We start from the raw sequence: 8257 nt of genomic DNA on the forward strand, positions 1-8257 counted from the left end.
ACATTTCACATGGGAAGAAAACAGAGAATAATTTCATGGCACTCTGCTGGAAAAAATCTTTGTGTCTCCCCTCATTTAATGGTCCTCAGGCACACACACTTTCCCAGAATGTCTTCGGGTTGAGGTTCATCTCTGGAAACTGTACGGGATGTTGTGTCCTCAGCCACGCTTATGTCTTTTCCTGGTCCTGGGTAATGACCCAAGGACCAGGGTCCTTACTTGTCTGGGCAGGAACCAAGATGCCCAAAGCAGCCATGTTTTCTGGAGTGTCCCATGCATATCAGTCTCTGGGACATCTCTGCCCAGAGGACAGTCTAATGCATGTGAGTGGAGCCTCTCAGGGAAGCAGCTGAATTTCCTTGAGGTTGAGAGGGGTCTCCCCTTCACCTAAAAAGCTAATGCATTGGGACTTTAAGAATTTTTTGTACCAGCCTCTCTTTTCATTCCTTTGAGACACATCACTGGTCAGCCCATCAGATGCTGGTATTCAGAGGAAATTTCACAAATCATTCCTGCCCTCTGAATTCTCTCAAGTTTATGAAGGGAGAAAAACTATTTCAAAGGACAAGGTTAACCCACCCCAACAAGGTGGTGCAAAAACCTACAAAGCAGTACACACTTGATGTGTGTTAGAAGGCAGAGTGCATTTTCTTTTGGGAGGGTTGTCATCGAGCACTTTCATGAGCGGGATGGCTGTGGGAGAATGTCCGAAGGGATGTGATGACCTTACTTGACACTCAAGTCAGACATTCCTGTATTCCAGTCACCAGTGCCACTTTTTGAATTTGTTGCCTTGAAAAGCTTTGTTGCTTTATTTCAGCTTCAGTTTTTCATTAATTGTAAAATGCAGTGTATTTGTAGAGCTTGAAAATGAGAAAGTATTTCCGAAAAGGCAAGAGAAAAGTAAAATTCAGAAAAGTGAATTAAATATGTAGTCATGTATTCCATTTCATAAAAATACCTTATTTACCATTTTCCCCGCAGAATGAGTGTAGTAAGTTTCTTAGATCTGTTTGTTTTCAGGGGTCATTTCAAATGGAGTCCCAGGGCTTAGCTTTGGATTGCTACCATGGAAAGAAAGAGACAGTCTCTTTTACTTTATGACTGCCTAAAAATGAATACATTTTGACAAGAAAATATGGTAGGTAAATTGATTAATTACATGGATTTAGCAAAAAGTTCTCCTTTTATGGAGGGTAGAGAATACACAGAGTGGTTAACTCTGTTCTGACTTATGGGAGTTGCACTTTAACACTAAATCCTGCGAAATGGGACTTGCAAACTCTTGAGAAATGTTCATGTGTGATTATTTACCAAATGATTTCTTTTCATGGAAGTAAGTTATGTGAAATGTTTATTTTCTGACAAGGATAGATAATTTTGGTTTCATGTTGAAATATGAAATCTAAATGCCTTACTATTTCCTTACCTCCTATAAATATCAACTCTCAGTTTGTGGGATTTTGCTGAATTATTTTTATTTTTATTGTTTATTTGAGACAGAGTCTTGCTTTGTCACCCTGGCTACAGTGTAGTGGTGTCACCATAGCTCATTGCAACTTCAAACTCCTGGGATCCAGTGATGCTTCTACCTCAGCCTCCTGAATAGCTGAGATTATAGGTGTACACTACCATGCCTGACTAATTTTTTCTATTTTTAGTAGAGATGGGGTCTCACTCTTACTGGACCCAAGGCTGGACCCAAACTCCCAGCCTCAAATGATTCTCCTGCCTCAGCCTCTCAGAGTGCTAGGATTACAAGCATGAGCCATCGTGCCTGGCTTGAATTATTCAAACACTGGTTATTTTCTCTTCCAAAACTAAGGGAATAACGTTGACCGGGAACCAGAGTTTTGAGCCCAATGACTAAGCTAATGTCAGTCTTAATCTTCCAGAAGGTGGTCATTGAGGGCCCAGGGAGCCTCTCCTACAGATATCCCAGCTTGCTCCCATCAGCCAGGAAACGAGCCCTTTATACTGAGAAGCTTCACAGCCCTGGGAAGCTAGGGGTTGATCCACAGGCAGATGGAATGGAGGTTGGGATGGAGGTAGGGGTGAGTGATGAGATGCACTTTCTGAGGGTGTAACTGCTATTGTCCTAGGGCTCTTTCTAGACATTGTCCACTACAACATATTTGAAATTACAATTTGTTGTTCAATAAAATAAAGTCTTAATTATTTAAAGAAGTATTGTGATAGGGGAAAGCACCAAGTATAAGTCTACAAGCATCTTGAAGGTTACAAGACAAGGGCTTTTTTTCATAGAGGGGAGTAAATGAATTTTGAAAGAAGGTGGGAGGGGATAGGGCAGGATGGATGGTTGAAAAGTAACATAGTATCTTAGAGGCATTTTTACCCTGAAGTCGGCCTGTTCATAGGAGGAGTGCAAGGAGAGTTTGCATGTTGGCACAGGCTGAGGATCAGTCAATGTTTAGGGTCCTGGCGGGAAGGAGAAAAACTTAGGCAATGTTTGGTCAAGGAATATTTTCTTCTGACCACTGAAAAGAAAACTGTTCTAATTTTTTATGAGGCAGTAAATGGAAATTTAAAGAATCTGTGTCAGGCTTTGTGATAGGTGAAAAAGGAGGAATAACCTCTTTTGTAATGGGAAGGATGTTTCTCGGCAGTAAGCTGCTATTACAGAACACAAAGGGTGGGTGATTTCTTTCATCACAACTATTTACCAGGATTACCTGCCCAAATCTTCCCCCGCCACTTTCCCTTGCCGTATACATCTCTTCCACTGGGCTTTTTCTGGGTGGTGTACTTTATAGTATACCAAATTGATGTATGTAAGTAACGTGGTTTGCTGAGTTCATTCAGTAGTTTTATCAAATTATTAAACTTCAGAGGGGGTTACAGGAGCATCTTATTGATAGGCAGTTGCTCAAAATTATGCCTGGGCCCCTGGGGCTGCCACTGGCATCTGCAGTGCGTGCAGTGTGGTAGGACTGAGCCCTGAACTCATGAGGTCTGTATGAAATCTGTGGTGTCAGAATTGACTTTTGGAGAAACATTTGGTGCCGAAAAGGTGGGCGATGTTCATCAGACTCCACACATTTGGTGTTAGAAGTGTCAGGTTTCTCAGGGAAGGGAGAGTCTGTTCTCCTGCACATAGGCTGTCGCACCACGTATTGTGCCGTGACTCTGCATCTCCTCCTGTCCTCAGAGGAGACTGAGTACACAGGAGGAGACCTGAAGTCAGATCCCTCTGTGCAACTTGCTGCCCCATGTGATTCCCACCCATTCATGCAGCGGTGCAGCAGGCACTGATGTAGCCAGTCCCCTGCCAGGCAAGTCTCCTCCCTCTGGAATGGAGACCACAGCTCCATTGCTCTTAGAGTTTCCCACCAAATATCCACACTGGAGTCCTGGTTTATCTCCACCGCTAGACTCCAAATCTGCAGCAGAAATCTGGCCCTCCACCAATCCAGGCTTACAGCTGGATCGCCTGATTATAATCCCATGCCTGCATGGACACAGGACTGCTAGAGCATATCCCAGCCTGGGCTAGTATCTTTAGCACTGACAGCCCAACATAAGTGACTGAGGCAAACATACTAATTGATAGAGGTTTATTGGGCCAACATATAAGGATGTGCTTGGGAAAAACCAAACCACTGACAAATCTGTGACTTTTTCCAAGGGGGGTTTGAAAACTTCAGTATTTAAAGGTGACATGGATAGAGAAATTGAATGGAGGAGGGGTGTGGGCAGCCAGGCAATATTGTTACATTCTTGTGAGGCCCAGAAAATTTACATAATACATAAGCTAAAATGAATGTTTGAAGAGAAAAACGAAGTGAAGGAAGAATCAATTATGTAGATGTCCCTGGATAGGTAGAAGAAAGGTTGATCTTGTTTCTGTTATGCAATTGGGATGATAAATTTGTAATCAACATTATTAGTGTGGAGTTGAACAGACTCTAGTTTTAGAAGCTAGACTGAAAGTGCAGATGAAAAGTTACAACTTATGAGTCCTTACTTATGGAAGGCCAAGGAGGAGTTTCCTTTTGAATGATCTGTGTGGGCAGTCCATGTATATCCCTGAAACCTCTTACCTCTCCATGATCTGGCTGATGCATAATGCTAGTAATTTCCATTCCTTTGTAAGGTGTTGCATGACTCAGCCTCCAAGCCTGACCTTTGCTTCTGCATAAGGAGCTTGAGGGATTGTCCTGAGATTTTTAGTTTCTTCTGCAGCACCAACCAGTCCTTACACCAGCTCTGCACTGTCTCCCACCCCTGGGTCCTTTTTTTTTTTTTTTTTTTTTTTTTTTTTCAGACAGATTCTCGCTTTGTTGCCCAGGCTAGAGTGAGTGCCATGGCGTTAGCCTAGCTTACAGCAACCTCAAACTCCTGGGCTTGATCAGCCTCCCAAGTAGCTGGGACTACAGGCATGCACCACCATGCCCGGCTAATTTTTTTCTATACATATTTTTAGTTGTCCAGATAATTTCTTTCTATTTTTAGTAGAGATGGAGTCTCGCTCTTGCTCAGGCTGATCTCGAACTCCTGACCTCAAGCGATCCACCCGCCTCAGCCACCCAGAGCACTAGGATTACCGGCGTGAGCCACCATGCCCGACCACCCCTGGATCCTTGATAGCACTCGTCTTTCTTCTGATTTTTTCTTCCCCCCAAACCTTCTTTCTTGTGCACATAGTGTGACTAAGGCTACTCCTCTTTTGCCTGAATTCAGCACTCTCTGAAATTATAGTCATGAGTTGAAGGCCGCGGCCCTTGACATGGCTGTTTTCAGAGCAGATGCAAATGGAAAATACCAACTGGATCCTTAAAATTAAAAACATGAGATGATACTGTCTTCTCTTTCTTAAATTTTTTAATTTTGCATGTACTTTTTTCTCTGCCACTTTGAAATATATGTAAATTAATTTATGAGCTAACAGGTCTTTTGTGATTTTTTTTTAAATCGGGGATTCTCTTTCTTTAAAATCCAGGAACCATTGTTTGAAATGTAAATAGTCAAAAAAATCTGCATGTATCCCAGTTTTTTTTTACAGTAGGAACCTGCCATACTATTAGTAGGCACCAAGCTCCAAGTTGCAAAGTTGTCTTCTGTCATTAAGATATGACAGGGTTTTTTTTTTTTTCCTTTGAATATAGCCAATTAATAAGCACAGATGGCCTTTCCAATTACTGGGTGAATTTTGGGTCAACTACATTTGAAAAATTGTACTGACAAATCTACTTGAGGGCTAATTAGGTTGACTTTTCTTGATGTCTTTGCAATCTCCTATCAGATTGCCTGAGATGTACATGACATTCTGGTTTAATTGTATAACAAAAGTTTTCCTTCTGTTTTACCATTGTGGAGAGTTATTCTGGGCTTGAAAACAATTTTGTTTTTAATTATATTTTCCAAACACTTTTCAGAATTACCAGGCATGGTAAAAAAATATAAAGTGCTCATCTGGCTTCACTCTAAAGAGCTCTTTCCTTCTTGGCCTTCCAATAGTAACTCACAATTGTGCAACAAAGTGCATAGTGCCTCCAATATCTACATGTAGAATGGTCTCTCTTCCTATTTGCAATCTGCTATCTAGAGCAGCTTGACCAGATTTCTACAAAAATAATGTTACAAGACAGCAATCATCTCTTCCAGCTGTTTGTCAATGACCCTGGCATTTTCAGATCTGAAATTTATCCAGAGACTGTTGGGCTTGCAAACCCAGCCAGGTAGACCCATGTGCATTGAGTAGGACTGAGAATCTTAACTCTCCTCCTCTTTCCCAAATACTCATGAATATGTAGAGGGCACCAGCTGCTTCCCTATTCCTCCAAGACCTAAATCTGCAGCTTCAAATTCTGAATCCAGGTCCTCATGATCATAAGGATGTGATAGAGCAGCTTCCATGAGCAGCTTCTAGGTTCCCCCTCATTCTGTATCACCTGAGAATACAGAGCCAGGTTGAGTCCACCTGTAATCCGCACATAAGCTGGTCCTCTACCTGGGATTCACAAGTCAGGGCCAGTCTTGGGACTGAGTTGGTACAGAAAACCTGAGGGAAACATTTTCTGCATTGTGAGAAGTCAATATAGACTTTGTGAAGCCAGCCTTTACTAAATGAGGCATTTCAAGTTTTCCACATATTGCCCAGTGAGCTCTTACAGTTGTAGGAAGGGTTCCTGTTGTAAATAGAATCTACTGGCAAAGTCTGTAAGTGTGAACAAGCACCTCAGCTGTGGGAGGCCAGGGCCACAAAATATTCACAGCCATGATCACAACTACAGCTTCCTGTGCAGTTACTGGAGTAGAGTGTTCTTCTCCTTCCTCATACCTAAAAGTTAGCTGATAAAGGACAGGTTATGTCACACCTGGATCCAGGATCAGCTGCCCTACCAGGGCATTTCCATTTTCTCTGCTGACCTCACAGAGTCAGCCTGATTCTCTCCTGCCTGGATCAGCATGGGACATCAGCCCAAATTCACTGGGGACCCTCCCACCAGCATGTGGGAGGCTTGTGGACATTTGGGGATGTCCTTACATGCTGGCATCAGGATGACTGGATATAATTCCCCTCCATTTCAGAGGAAGAGGAATAAGTCATCCAGTGTTTGTTCCTCCTCACATAGAAAGAATCTCCCTTGTTGGTGTCCAGATTGGAGTTGCCACAGTTCCCTGGAACTTCAGTGATAAACAATGAGGAGTTTTTGAGACACAAAATCGTAGATCAATCAATTCTTTCCATCTCACATGAGCATTAGAGGAACAAGTAAAGCAGGCAGGGTTCCTCCTGACCAGTCTAGAGCAAATGGTTAAATGGTTGAATTCAGCATCATGTAGTCAAGACGAGGAAGTTGCTCAGACTTTTGCTTCATTTGGGCCATTTTCCTTATGTTGTGAGTTCTGATGTCAGCACATGAAGGCCATCTATGAACAGAAGAGTTTGTTTTTATTTCTCTTTATTTCTTTTACCTTGTTAAGGATGAATATTTAGCTAGTTCTAATATAATTCCAGAAAAACTTAAGTGTTTTTGATTAAACTGCTTATTATTTTATGTTATAAAATGTACGAAGAAGCCTAGGGTGGTGACTCATACCTGCAGTCCCAGAATCCTATGACGTAGTGTGGCCTGGAATAACAAATGGTTTATATGCTCAGTAAAGCCTGAGAGGCAATGCTTAGCTAAGTGTTTTCAGCCCCAGTTTCCAATTAGGATCACGTGTCCAGTTTAAAGAAACACCATCACCTGTGCCCTCCCTGCAGATTCTGTTTGTTGGGGTTGGAGCATCTATGTGGTTTTAATTTAGTGCACCACATGATGCTAATGTGAGTCCAGGGTCAAGGACAAGGGCTCCCAGATATATTTATGAAAGTTTAGTCCAGCCTTTGTTCTACGTGGACCTCACAGAGTCTTCTTTGCATGGGTCTGTGGGGTGCAGGGCAGCACAGCCCAGCGTATGTGCCCACGGCTTTAGGAGATATTGCTGGTGTCTGTGGTAGAGGAGGGCACCTGTGGGCAGGAAGGGAGAGAAATCACTCATTGGTCTCCATGTAGAAGCTCCATGTTCATGACTCTGTGATGAAGGACAGGGAAGGGTGGATTGTTTTGCACTTCAAGGTCCCTCTGCCTGTGGGTGTACTCGTAGCAGATGAAGGGGCTGTGCTGATGCCTTTGATGGCACTTTATCAAAATGCAGATGTGATTTGTCCAGATACTCTCACCTTAGAAACTATTCCAGAGAAGGAAGAGGAAGAAATGGCTGGTTCTTATGTACAGGTCCCAGGTCCAGAACCATGTTCACTTCTCATCCTGAAATGTCATGTGTTTAGAATGAAAATCTTTCTCTTGTGATGTTCTGGCCTAATGAGTTTGTTTCAATGATTCTTTTTTCCTTTTTTCTTACAATGGTCAAGGTGCTCTGAAAAATCTCCCCTGTATAGCAGAGCTTTCTATTCCTTCTCTCCATCCGGGCCTCTTCTGTGCCATGAACACTTCTCAAAAAGTTTATGAGCTACAATATAGAAAATGTTCCCTTTGTGGCTGTCAAACGTGGGATCATGTGGCTGCCTAAGATTCTTATTTGGGACAGGGTCAGGTTCTTGGTATCAGTGAAGAAGGGGAACATGAAACTGTTTAGGTTCCATGCGGATGCTCCATCAGCTCTGTGCATAACAGACTGAAGTAAATGCACTCTTAAAGTGCTGACATTAATTGCCTAGAATAACTCAGAGTTTTAAAAACAAATAATTAGAGGAGGCTTGCTTTCTAGGATGCTAAGAAAAGACTTT

This window comes from Lemur catta, chromosome 13 (assembly GCF_020740605.2).
Source record: "Lemur catta isolate mLemCat1 chromosome 13, mLemCat1.pri, whole genome shotgun sequence".
NCBI classification, from domain to species: Eukaryota; Metazoa; Chordata; class Mammalia; order Primates; family Lemuridae; genus Lemur; species Lemur catta.